The 12,248-nt window shown below is 31.9% G+C and overlaps 2 pseudogenes across 1 annotated transcript; both read left to right on the forward strand.

Annotated features, from left to right (window-relative positions):
• The first annotated feature begins 948 nt into the window (after positions 1-948).
• LOC114422765 lies at positions 949-4,498 on the forward strand (annotated as a pseudogene). Its single transcript, XR_003668730.1, has 9 exons — positions 949-1,443; positions 1,711-1,862; positions 2,048-2,143; positions 2,242-2,304; positions 2,904-2,972; positions 3,222-3,325; positions 3,427-3,499; positions 3,949-4,036; positions 4,137-4,498. The product of XR_003668730.1 is annotated as an uncharacterized LOC114422765 (transcript).
• A 2,828-nt stretch (positions 4,499-7,326) lies between these two features.
• Positions 7,327-8,377, forward strand: LOC114396667 (annotated as a pseudogene).
• The last annotated feature ends 3,871 nt before the right edge of the window (positions 8,378-12,248 follow it).

Here is a 12,248-nt window from a genome sequence, read left to right on the forward strand (position 1 = left end):
TTCCATGGTTTGTTGTAGTAAACCCAAATAAGAAAAAGACAAGATGGACTGGATTGATGGATATATTTATAGAAAAGTTATCAGGTGACCACGGAATTAAATTTATCTATTAATGGTGTGAACTACTTATTATGAATATCTCTTAAAAATATGAGCCATTAAATATTAATTATCTCATCGTCACTATTAGAAATGTACTACTGCTTGTAGTAACTAAAAATGAGAGACGCCTATTATACGAAAACAACTTATGATTTGAAGTAATACACACCCAATAATGGTACATAATTAGGAATTTATTTTGCTTTGCTTTTAAAGATTTATTTCTTCTAGATTTCACCCTATTAAATGTAAATTTATTAGCTACGTGTATTAATAGTATATCTCATTTTCCTCAAAAAATAGTATATCTCATTTTAATTATTTAATACAAGTGAAATGCAACTATTTCAATAAAAATTACCATGATTATTTTAGATTAATTAGTAGTATTAAGTTTGAATGCTGTGATTACGAAAAATACTTGGTGAAAAATTTTACGGTAAATAATAATTTTATTCAATTCAATCGTGATTGCTTTATGATCTCTTAAAAAAATGTGTTTATTACAAGAGCGAATCATGTACTAATATCTTGTCCCGAAGGATTGGGTGAACTGTGAAATTAGGTAAATTTGATGCGCTGGGAGAAAGCTTCACGTTAGAAGCTAGATTGCAAAACTGGTAAATGGTATTGTATTAACTTAAAGTAGGTTTAAACTTAGCACCACGCAAATGAAAAATGGAAATTAACCCGTGGCTTTACCATAAACCGAAGACCATAAAAATCATAGAATTTCACGTAACTGGATAGTATAGTTGCCAACGTTATCTCCACATGGCAGGTGGTGAGTGGTTGTTGGGATATTCTCATCAATATGTCTTAGTTGACTACTCCTCTCTCTCTTCCTCACCACACCCAGAGACACAGACACAAATAATAAGAGATTATGATTATGTTGTCATATGTTTCATATTCCAATTGCCTCGGTGGCAATCAATGAACAACGCCAATTCTGAAACTTCTTCTCCTTCTTCTTCTTTTGTTTCTCTTGTGTACTTCTACTTCTTCTGAACATGGAACTGTTGTCTCTGAGACTCACCCCTTCACCTTCGAGTTCGACTTCATCGCTTCCTGCAGCACTTGCTCACTGCTCCAAGCTATGTGAATTTCAGCCGAGGAAGAAGAAGAAGGCGTGCTTCGACGCGCCTAGGCTTGCGGTGCGGTGTGTGAAGGCCTCGGCGGAGCGAACCGGTGATACGATCGATGATGGGGAGGCTCGTAGCGGGTTCACCACACCTGCCATGGAAGTCACCACATTCAATCGAAGCACTTTCAGCGATGCTGCTGACTTTCCCGTTTGGGAAAAGATTGGTGCTGTCGTCAGACTCAGTTATGGTATCGGTGAGTGAGTTTTACTTTTATCTGATTTATGTTATTATCATTACATCACACTAACTTTTCGAATCTAAAATTTCAAACTTTTCTGCTTCCCTTTTTTGTTTCTTTAGCTGAATAGAGAATTGCTTTGTTGTGTAGCACAAGAAGTAAAAGTGTCTGAAAAAAAACTACTCTCTTCAATCAAATCAATGAATTTTCCACTTGGGAAAATGGGAATTTTGATTTTGTTTACTGTGAGTTGAACTTTGCGATGGAATTGCTTTGTTTCAGGGATTTATGGTGCCATGGCTGTTGCGGGGAGTTTTATATGTTCAATCACGGGAATTGACTCTCTGGGTGGTTTCCATCTATCGTTAGATGCCATTTTGGAAGGGCTTGGATATGCAGCTCCTCCAATTATGGCACTTTTGTTTATACTCGATGTAAGTTCATTTATTCATTTTATTTGTGCTTCAACTTTTTTGAAACCCCATGATTGTTGGGGAAAAAATGTATAAAGGGGGAAAATTTGTGATTTTTCTTTGTTCAATTGAATTGAGCCTTAGTCAAAATAAACTCTCCTCTTTTGTAAAGCTTCTAATTAATGAGCCGGCATGGTAATTAATAGGATGAAGTTGTGAAGCTATCACCCCATGCCCGTGCCATCAGAGATGTAGAGGATGAAGAACTGTGGAGCTTTTTCTATGGGATGTCCCCTTGGCAGGTAATTTGATAAAACTTGCTTTATTTGACATACTGAGTATGTTGTTTGGAATCTAGTGCAATGATGAAGAAGGATATCTAATTGATTTTACTTTATAGTTTATACTGATGGTTGCAGCAAGTTCAGTTGGAGAGGAGCTCTTCTACAGGGCTGCTGTTCAGGTTTGTTTAGGAGCTTCTGCCTCTGGTTTTTGATTGTATATGCCAAGAGATGTCTGAAAAATGATATTTGGATAAGCTTAAAATTGGGAATAATGAAATATGTATTTTGGGTTTGACCCATCTATAATAGTACTATATAGTACAATAATACCCTGTAAATAGTTTTGACTTCTATAAAATCTTCTATTATTAGATTCATTCCATAGTTCACTGGGTTTTCAGAATTTTTTATTTGAAAAGTTAGATGTATTGATTGACTGACCAAATTTTACACCACATGACTTCCCTAATTCTTTGAAGAACCCAGTATCGCAATTCTTTGCTTGTATTGTTTTGTTTTTCTTCTTAATGATTATTCAGAATGGAGAAAAACCTTGCTTTTCCCCTTCTGGTATCTGTATCTTGAGATTGATGAAAGAATCACACTTGAGCTATATTTACTTCTGTTCAAACTTATTCAGTGGGTGAATAACTAGAGTTTTATAATGAGAACATCTTCATTGTGAAAATAAAAGAAAAACAATTGTTGGCTTTATAATATTGTTTTCTGCATGGAACACTATATCTGAGTGTAGTAATTTATTGTTGCAATTCTCCAGGGGGCATTGGCTGATATATTTTTACGAGGCAGTAATCTTATAACAGATGTTCAAGGAATGGCATCATTGGTATGTATGTGTACCATCATTGTAGTTTTCCTTTCTTATGTTATAAGGGCGAGTCTTGGTGCAATGATAAGTTTGCTGCCTTATAACATGGTCGTAATGAGTTCTAGTTGCGGAAACAAGAAGCCCCACAATGGTGGGAGCCTCATGCAATTGACAACCCATTATTCCTTTCCTTTTTATGCTACAAGTATTCAAAGCTAGAAGTTTCATTCTGGTGACTAACTTGTGATTTGTATGGGTAAAATGTAGACCGGTGTGCTGCCTCCATTTGTTCCATTTGCTCAAGCATTTGCGGCTGTTCTTACAGCTGTCCTTACTGGTTCTCTCCTATTACATGGCTGCCTCTCCTAAAGGTGACTTTGTTAATTTCCCCTTTTATATTTTCCCTACTTTGTTCTCAGTCTGATTAACGATGGCCTCTCCTAATGGTTCTGTCTTTTTCTCTCTCTTTCAGATCCTACTTATGTTGTTGCACCTGTTTTTACAATCTCGCTCTGGTCGCCAAGATTTGAAAAAGCTATTTGAAGGTTCGATTCTTTTCTCCTCCCATACTTGGATATTAGAATCAATTCACATCTTTCTTATTTTCAAGCATTCTAGACGAGTTATAATTCTTCATCTATAGATTTAATATTATTCTTACAATAAAGTTTGCAAGTGCTTACATTTGTGGTGTTTACTGTTGTTTTCATCTTTCTCTAAACAGAAGATTTGGGACAAATTTTGACTTGTTAATTTACTAACGAGTGAGTAATGATGGTATATTTGATCAAGAAATGTCTTTCAACAACATAAATTACCATTTGATTAAGAAAATATGGAAAAACCATTAAAATTTCATTTCAATATCTATTTGTTCATTAATTAGTTGGTTGTGTTGGTGTTTAGGAAAAATGATTCAGAAAAGAGAAGCCTAACTTTGTGCATTTTCTACATATGATGTCTTAATCTCAACCATTCTATTTTTGGTTTGCAGCCTGGTATGAAAAACGGCAAATGAAAAAAATCTATTCCCCACTTCTGGAAGGACTGCTGCACTATACCTAGGTTTCGAGTGGATCCAAGTAATCCTCAACTTCACATGTTATGTATTTCAAAGCTATTTGGTTGTTTGTCTTGGGTTTGAACTAATTTGTCTTTTTGTTTGGAATGGTTACGTGACAGACTGATAATATTCTTGCTCCCATTATCACACATGGCATATATTCCACTGTGATATTGGGACATGGCCTTTGGAAGATAAATGACCACCGGCGTAGACTACGTCAAAGAATCCAACAGCTCAGTCAGAAGAAAAAAAACTCCAACTAGATTTTGAAATATCCTCCATGTCCATGACTGATTTTGGTTTTAAAAAAAGTGTATATTAGAGTTGTTGTATAAAAAAAAGATATGTATACTCATGTTAGTTTTGGTCTCGTACATACAGAATATGCAGCTTTTGATTACAGAAATTTCGAAATAAGAGTTGTAACTCTTTTTTCCCTTAATAAAATGGAATAATCCAAAAGTGGGTTTTTTTGTGCCAATAATAAGGTTGCTAGCATATAATCTGCTGTTCCAACTACGTTCTCGACCCTTATTTTAGGATTTGTTTATATACTTATCTCTGGACTACATTAAGTACCAATTATAGGATTGTTTATATATTTAACTCTGGACCATACTACGTCAAGTACCAATGTTTTCAAAATTGGACCAGTTATAAACAAAGTGCTAACTCAAAATTTAATGATTCAGACATGATCATATTATGGTTAAATAAGTACTCATATAATAATAATATGTCCATATCTTGAAAAAAAAATTAAAAAATTCTTCAAACTCAAAAATAGTAAGGATTTTTTTGACTGAATAGCAATAAATACTTTAAAATTAATATTAAAAAACATTATTATTCATATGATAAACAAAGAAAGAAAAAACATAAATACACAGCTCATAATAATAATTCATATAAAAACAATGTTATTAACTTGAAATAAACTTCAAAACAATGTAATATTAAGATAAACAATGTATTACCTTGAGAATGAGGTGTGTTTAGTTTAGGGTTTTCATATTAGTAAATTAATTGTATGCGGTTTGGAATTAGATCTTGGTCGGGTTTCAAAATCGAAACTCGTCACTCAATCCAATTTTAATATAATTCATTAAACTAAAAAACAATCTAATTCAATTACTCAATCTAATCCACAAAAATTCAATTGGGTTGGATTGGATTTGAGGAAATCGTAGATTGGGTCGGATTCACTTCTCTGCTCCAATATTATTTAAAATTGACTTGTTAATATTTAAAATATTTTTATTCAGTTTTCTTTCCTTCCCTACACTTCATTTTACACAAAAATTTCTTTCTTAAATAGAATTGAATAAAAAAAATGACCAAAATAATTTTTTAAAAAATAAAGGACTAAATTAAAGTTTTAAAAGATAAAGAACTAAATTAAACTAAAATAAAATAAAATAAATCATTTGACCTATTTTTTAATAGTGAACTCTGCATGTAAAATATAAGCCTAAAATGAATTTGATTTTTGTTTTAAAAAATAGGTCATTTTGATTTTGGACTTTTTATTTTTTTTTATTTTATTATAGTCCCAATAAAATTTAATATTTTTTTATTTTAGTCTTTGTTATCATTGATGAAATAACAACCACGTTAATAATTTGATGATTATTTATCATGTTATCAAGAGTCCAAATAATTTTTTTTAGTAAATTGTATTTTTAGAATTTTTATTTGTTCAAAACAATTAATTATATCAGGTTAGTTTATGAGAATTTAAAAAATATAATTTATCAAAAAAAATTACACGTCACCTGAAATATACAAGACAATTTAGGAAGATTGAGAGATCCCTTCTTTGGGTGAGCTTGATGGGAGGAGGAAAGATTCACGAGTCAAGTGGGAATCGAGAGGTTAGGGGGATTGGGTGTTAAGGATATCTCAACTTTCACGTGGAGGTGGGAATGATGATTGGTGAACCATGTAGCAGTTAAGGATATAAGATAATGTTCATTTTTAGTTTGGAAAAATTGATAATTTTTTTAATCTCTCGTTCATAGAATTGGGCTAGACGTGGTCTTTGTATTTCAAAAGAAATTGTCTCTTTTTTATATAGGTCATTTGTGAAAATAAGAACTACATATAAATAAAGAATCAAAAGGAAGAAAACTTTTTTAGGAAATCTTTATCATCCTATGTATTTAAGCAACTTGCCATGTACAAATCCATGTTCCAACTTCCATGGTTTGTTGTAGTAAACCCAAATAAGAAAAAGACAAGATGGACTGGAGTTGATGGATATATTTATAGAAAAGTTATCAGGTGACCACGGAATTAAATTTATCTATTAATGGTGTGAACTACTTATTATGAATATCTCTTAAAAATATGAGCCATTAAATATTAATTATTCTCATCGTCACTATTAGAAATGTACTACTGCTTGTAGTAACTAAAAATGAGAGACGCCTATTATACGAAAACAACTTATGATTTGAAGTAATACACACCCAATAATGTACATAATTAGGAATTTATTTTGCTTTGCTTTTAAAGATTTATTCTTCTAGATTTCACCCTATTAAATGTAAATTTATTAGCTACGTGTATTAATAGTATATCTCATTTTCCTCAAAAAATATATATCTCATTTTAATTATTTAATACAAGTGAAATGCAACTATTTCAATAAAAATTACCATGATTATTTTAGATTAATTGTAAGTATTAAGTTTGAATGCTGTGATACGAAAATACTTGGTGAAAAATTTTACGGTAAATAATAATTTTATTCAATTCAATCGTGATTGCTTTATGATCTCTTAAAAAAAGTGTTTATTACAAGAGCGAATCATGTACTAATATCTTGTCCGAAGGATTGGGTGAACTGTGAAATTAGGTAAATTTGATGCGCTGGGAGAAAGCTTCACGTTAGAAGCATGATTGCAAAACTGGTAAATGGTATTGTATTAACTTAAAGTAGGTTTAAACTTAGCACCACGCAAAATGAAAAATGGAAATTAACCGTGGCTTTACCATAACCGAAGACCATAAAAAATCATAGAATTTCACGTAACTGGATAGTATAGTTCCAACGTATCTTCCACATGGCAGGTGGTGAGTGGTTGTTGGGATATTCTCATCAATATGTCTGTTGAGTTACTCCTCTCTCTCTTCCTCACCACACCCAGAGACACAGACACAAATAATAAGAGATTATGATTATGTTGTCATATGTTTCATATTCCAATTGCCTCGGTGGCAATCAATGAACAACGCCAATTCTGAAACTTCTTCTCCTTTCTTCTTCTTTGTTTCTCTTGTTATCTCTTACTTCTTCCGAACATGGAACTGTTGTCTCTGAGACTCACCCCTTCACCTTCGAGTTCGACTTCATCGCTCCTGCAGCACTTGCTCACTGCTCCAAGCTATGTGAATTTCAGCCGAGGAAGAAGAAGAAGGCGTGCTTCGACGCGCCTAGGCTTGCGGTGCGGTGTGTTGAAGGCCTCGGCGGAGCGAACCGGTGATACGATCGATGATGGGGAGGCTCGTAGCGGGTTCACCACACCTGCCATGGAAGTCACCACATTCAATCGAAGCACTTTCAGCGATGCTGCTGACTTTCCCGTTTGGGAAAAGATTGGTGCTGTCGTCAGACTCAGTTATGGTATCGGTGAGTGAGGTTTACTTTTATCTGATTTATGTTATTATCATTACATCACACTAACTTTTCGAATCTAAAATTTCAAATCTTTCTGCTTCCCTTTTTTGTTTCTTTAGCTGAATAGAGAATTGCTTTGTTGTGTAGCACAAGAAGTAAAAGTGTCTGAAAAAAAACTACTCTCTTCAATCAAATCAATGAATTTTCCACTTGGGAAAAATGGGAATTTTGATTTTGTTTACTGTGAGTTGAACTTTGCGATGGAATTGCTTTGTTTCAGGGATTTATGGTGCCATGGCTGTTGCGGGGAGTTTTATATGTTCAATCACGGGAATTGACCTCTGGGTGGTTTCCATCTATCGTTAGATGCCATTTTGGAAGGGCTTGGATATGCAGCTCCTCCAATTATGGCACTTTTGTTTATACTCGATGTAAGTTCATTATTCATTTTATTTGTGCTCAACTTTTTTGAAACCCCATGATTGTTGGGGAAAAATGTATAAAGGGGGAAAATTGTTGATTTTTCTTTGTTCAATTGAATTGAGCCTTAGTCAAATAAACTCTCCTCTTTTTGTAAAGCTTCTAATTAATGAGCCGGCATGGTAATAATAGGATGAAGTTGTGAAGCTATCACCCCATGCCCGTGCCATCAGAGATGTAGAGGATGAAGAACTGTGGGCTTTTTCTATGGGTGTCCCCTTGGCAGGTATAATTGATAAAACTTGCTTTATTTGACATACTGAGTATGTTGTTTGGAATCTAGTGCAATGATGAAGAAGGATATCTAATTGATTTTACTTATAGTTTATACTGATGGTGCAGCCAAACCAGTAAATATCTTTATTATTTAAAATTATAATCTCTTAATACAAGAGAATATCTCTCCACCTCACCCATTAAGGATAATTTATAATTCCTCTCAACTCTCACCAAGTGTGGTGGAAAATAGAACTCCTTTTCTCTCACAGAAAGAATACAAGAACTCTTTTTTTCACTCTTCTCTTACTTTGCTTCTCTTTGGATGGGATGCTCAAACTCTTCACAAGTCTTCCTATTTATAGGAGAGGGGTGTGACTTCCTTCAAGAGTGAGTGGTGAATACCAATGAATGAGTTACATTAGCAAAGCTCCTTATAACTCTAATATTCAATTTCCTAAGTGAAGTGAGTAAGTCTCAAGGTCATAGGAACCAATTCTAAGCCCTTGGAAAGTGCTCCATAACTTTCTATGCATGTCCTGAAATGTGTTCTTTATTTTTCATGTATTGAATTTGTATGTTTACTTGAATGTGAACCAACTTTAATTATAGAGGAATTTTCAACTTTCGTAACTGCACTTATAGTTTCTCCTTACAAGTTTTATTTGGACAGACTTAGTGCTCCTTCTTACTACACTTTTCAATTAAATGATATTTTTTGTATGATTTTTAATTTACTTTACTTTTCAATTAATGTGCTCCCAAAACTATTTGATAAAATTTAATTAGGTCCCAAAACAATTTTTTATTTCAATTTTTTTGGAAATCAACATATGCAAGTTATTAATTTTTAGTCCTATGAAAAGAGATAAAAGGGGACCAAAAAGGACAATTAAAAGAAAATAATAAGAAAAATCTTATTATGAATAATATCTCTAAAAATATAATTTTAATCAAATTTAATGGTGTTATGAGATCCATATAACCGACCTTATCTAGTGGGATAAAAAAAATTGTTCTTGTTGTTGTAACATAAGTGAGTTGTATTTAAAAATACAATACCTTATTTTCTAGTTCCATACATTTACTTGAACCCAGATTGCAATAGAGCTTGAAAAATATTAACGACACCAGGGAGGAGGGATCTAAACAATTATAAAATGTGTTTAAAAAAGTTCAATAACAATTGTTGCATGCTTCTAACTTGAGTTGCAGAGAAGTTTTTCTTGGCGTTCTCCCAACCCCAAATTCCATTTTTGAGAAAATAAAACCATATTGTTGTTTTTTACTAGTTGGAAATTATTGAACAAGTACATGCATTGTTTACTATAACAAACAAGCTCCCTTGGACTTCTCATATTCAAACTAACCAGTTTCTAGTTGCTGTACTAAAGGAAGAACATCTATTTCCTTGATATGCAGATATGTTGAAGCAAAGCGCAAATATAGCACAACATATATAATTCGCTTTCAACTTGAATTGCAAATAAATGAGTGAAATTTTCTATGTAGGAGTGTAATTAATTCAGGATAATTTAATTAAATTAAATGGTTAATGAGCAACACCCCCGAAAGAAAAAGATATGGAAAAAGTTCTCCTATTAAAAACACTAAAAATGCAATGATAAAGAAGGAACTTATTCTCTTATGTTTGAGAACTAAGTTTCTCTTAAGTATATGATTAAAGGTGAAGCAATGTCATTATCATACGATTAGTGAATCTTATCCCCTTCCCCTCACAAAAACAACTGGACATTGCGAAAATTCTTTTTATTTATTTATTTCAGCAATGAAATTAATACAAAGGAAAACAAAGGGGGAGACATCAATACCACGAAAACCATAAATTCAAAGGAGAAGAACAAATAGTGAAACGCAGAGCAATGATTAAGTAGCATAATTAAGAGAGGGATGAGCGAAATGCAGTATAATAAAAAGAAAAGAGAAGAAGAATGGAAGTGCATGCCTAGGTTGGTTGCAAGTGCTGAGTAGTATGACAGAGATATTTCAAATTTCTAAAGCTTTTCTTCTTCCCCATTCCCATTGTCAGTGACACAAACGCATGAACAATAGAAAGACACGATGTGGAGCACATTGCATAATCACGCAGCATAGCCATAATGGATGAGCATGAGTGAGTCAGAATCAGAACAAAACCTATGACTCGTCTCTGCTTTCGCCTATTCCGTCCATTATTTCCACTGCCTACACTCGGTTTAATTCCCTTCAATGCCTTGGACACTCAGATTTTTTCCTCCCACGTGGCAATTTTATGAGTTTTTATTTATTTATTTAGATTATATGACCTATTTGTTCCTTATTTTTTTTAAGTTTGAGTCTTTCTTTTTAAAAAGTTAAACTTCCTTCATCTTCTTTTTTTCAATTTATTTTTTTATTTTTTTAAAAAGTTTATTTAATCTTTTTTTTAGTATGTTATGTTATCTTATTTTTCTTATTTAGTTTTAATCTTACAATCTAGGACTATAGGTAATCTAGATTGAATTGAATTTTATTTATATTTCAACTCAATCTAATTTAACTTAAGTAGATTGGATTGGATTTATCTTTATTATTTTATCAATTCAATCCAATTATTATTGGATTAGACTGGGTTTGGCCATTAAAAAATGTCATATCTTGAAAAAAAATTAAAAAATTCTTCAAACTCAAAAATAGTAAGGATTTTTTTGACTGAATAGCAATAATACTTTAAAAATTAATATTAATAAAACATTATATTATTCATATGATAAACAAAAGAAGAAAAAACATAAATACACAGCTCATAATATAATTCATATAAAACAATGTTATTAACTTGAAATAAACTTCAAAACAATGTAATATTAAGATAAACAATGTATTACCTTGAGAATGAGGTGTGTTTAGTTTAGGGTTTTCATATTAGTAATTTAATTGTATGCGGTTTGGAATTAGATCTTGGTCGGGTTCAAAATCGAAACTCGTCACTCAATCCAATTTTAATATAATTCATTAAACTAAAAACAATCTAATTCAATTACTCAATCTAATCCACAAAAATTCAATTGGGTTGGATTGGATTTGAGGAAATCGTAGATTGGGTCGGATTCACTTCTCTGCTCCAATTTATTTAAAATTGACTTTGTTAATATTTAAAAATATTTTTTATTCAGTTTTCTTTCCTTCCCTACACTTCATTTTTACACAAAAATTTCTTTCTTAAATAGATTGAATAAAAAAAATGACCAAAATAATTTTTTTAAAAAATAAAGGACTAAATTAAAGTTTTTAAAAGATAAAGAACTAAATTAAACTAAAATAAAATAAAATAAATCATTTGACCTATTTTTTAATAGTGAACTCTGCATGTAAAATATAAGCCTAAATGAATTTGATTTTTTGTTTTAAAAAATAGGTCATTTTGATTTTGGACTTTTATTTTTTTTTTATTTTATTTAAGTCCCAATAAAATTTAATATTTTTTTATTTTAGTCTTTGTTATCATTGATGAAATAACAACCACGTTAATAATTTGATGATTTATTTATCATGTTATCAAGAGTCCAAATAGATTTTTTTAGTAAATTGTATTTTTAGATTTTTATTTGTTCAAAAACAATTAATTATATCAGGTTAGTTTATGAGAATTTAAAAATATAATTTATCAAAAAAAATTACACGTCACCTGAAATATACAAGACAATTTAGGAAGATTGAGAGATCCCTTCTTTGGGTGAGCTTGATGGGAGGAGGAAAGATTCACGAGTCAAGTGGGAATCGAGGAGTTAGGGGGATTGGGTGTTAAGGATATCTCAACTTTCACGTGGAGGTGGGGAATGATGATTGGTGAACCATGTAGCAGTTAAGGATATAAGATAATGTTCATTTTTAGTTTGGAAAAAATTGATAATTTTTTTAATCTCTCGTT

Source organism: Glycine soja, chromosome 1 (genome assembly GCF_004193775.1).
Source record: "Glycine soja cultivar W05 chromosome 1, ASM419377v2, whole genome shotgun sequence".
Classification (NCBI taxonomy): Eukaryota; Viridiplantae; Streptophyta; class Magnoliopsida; order Fabales; family Fabaceae; genus Glycine; species Glycine soja.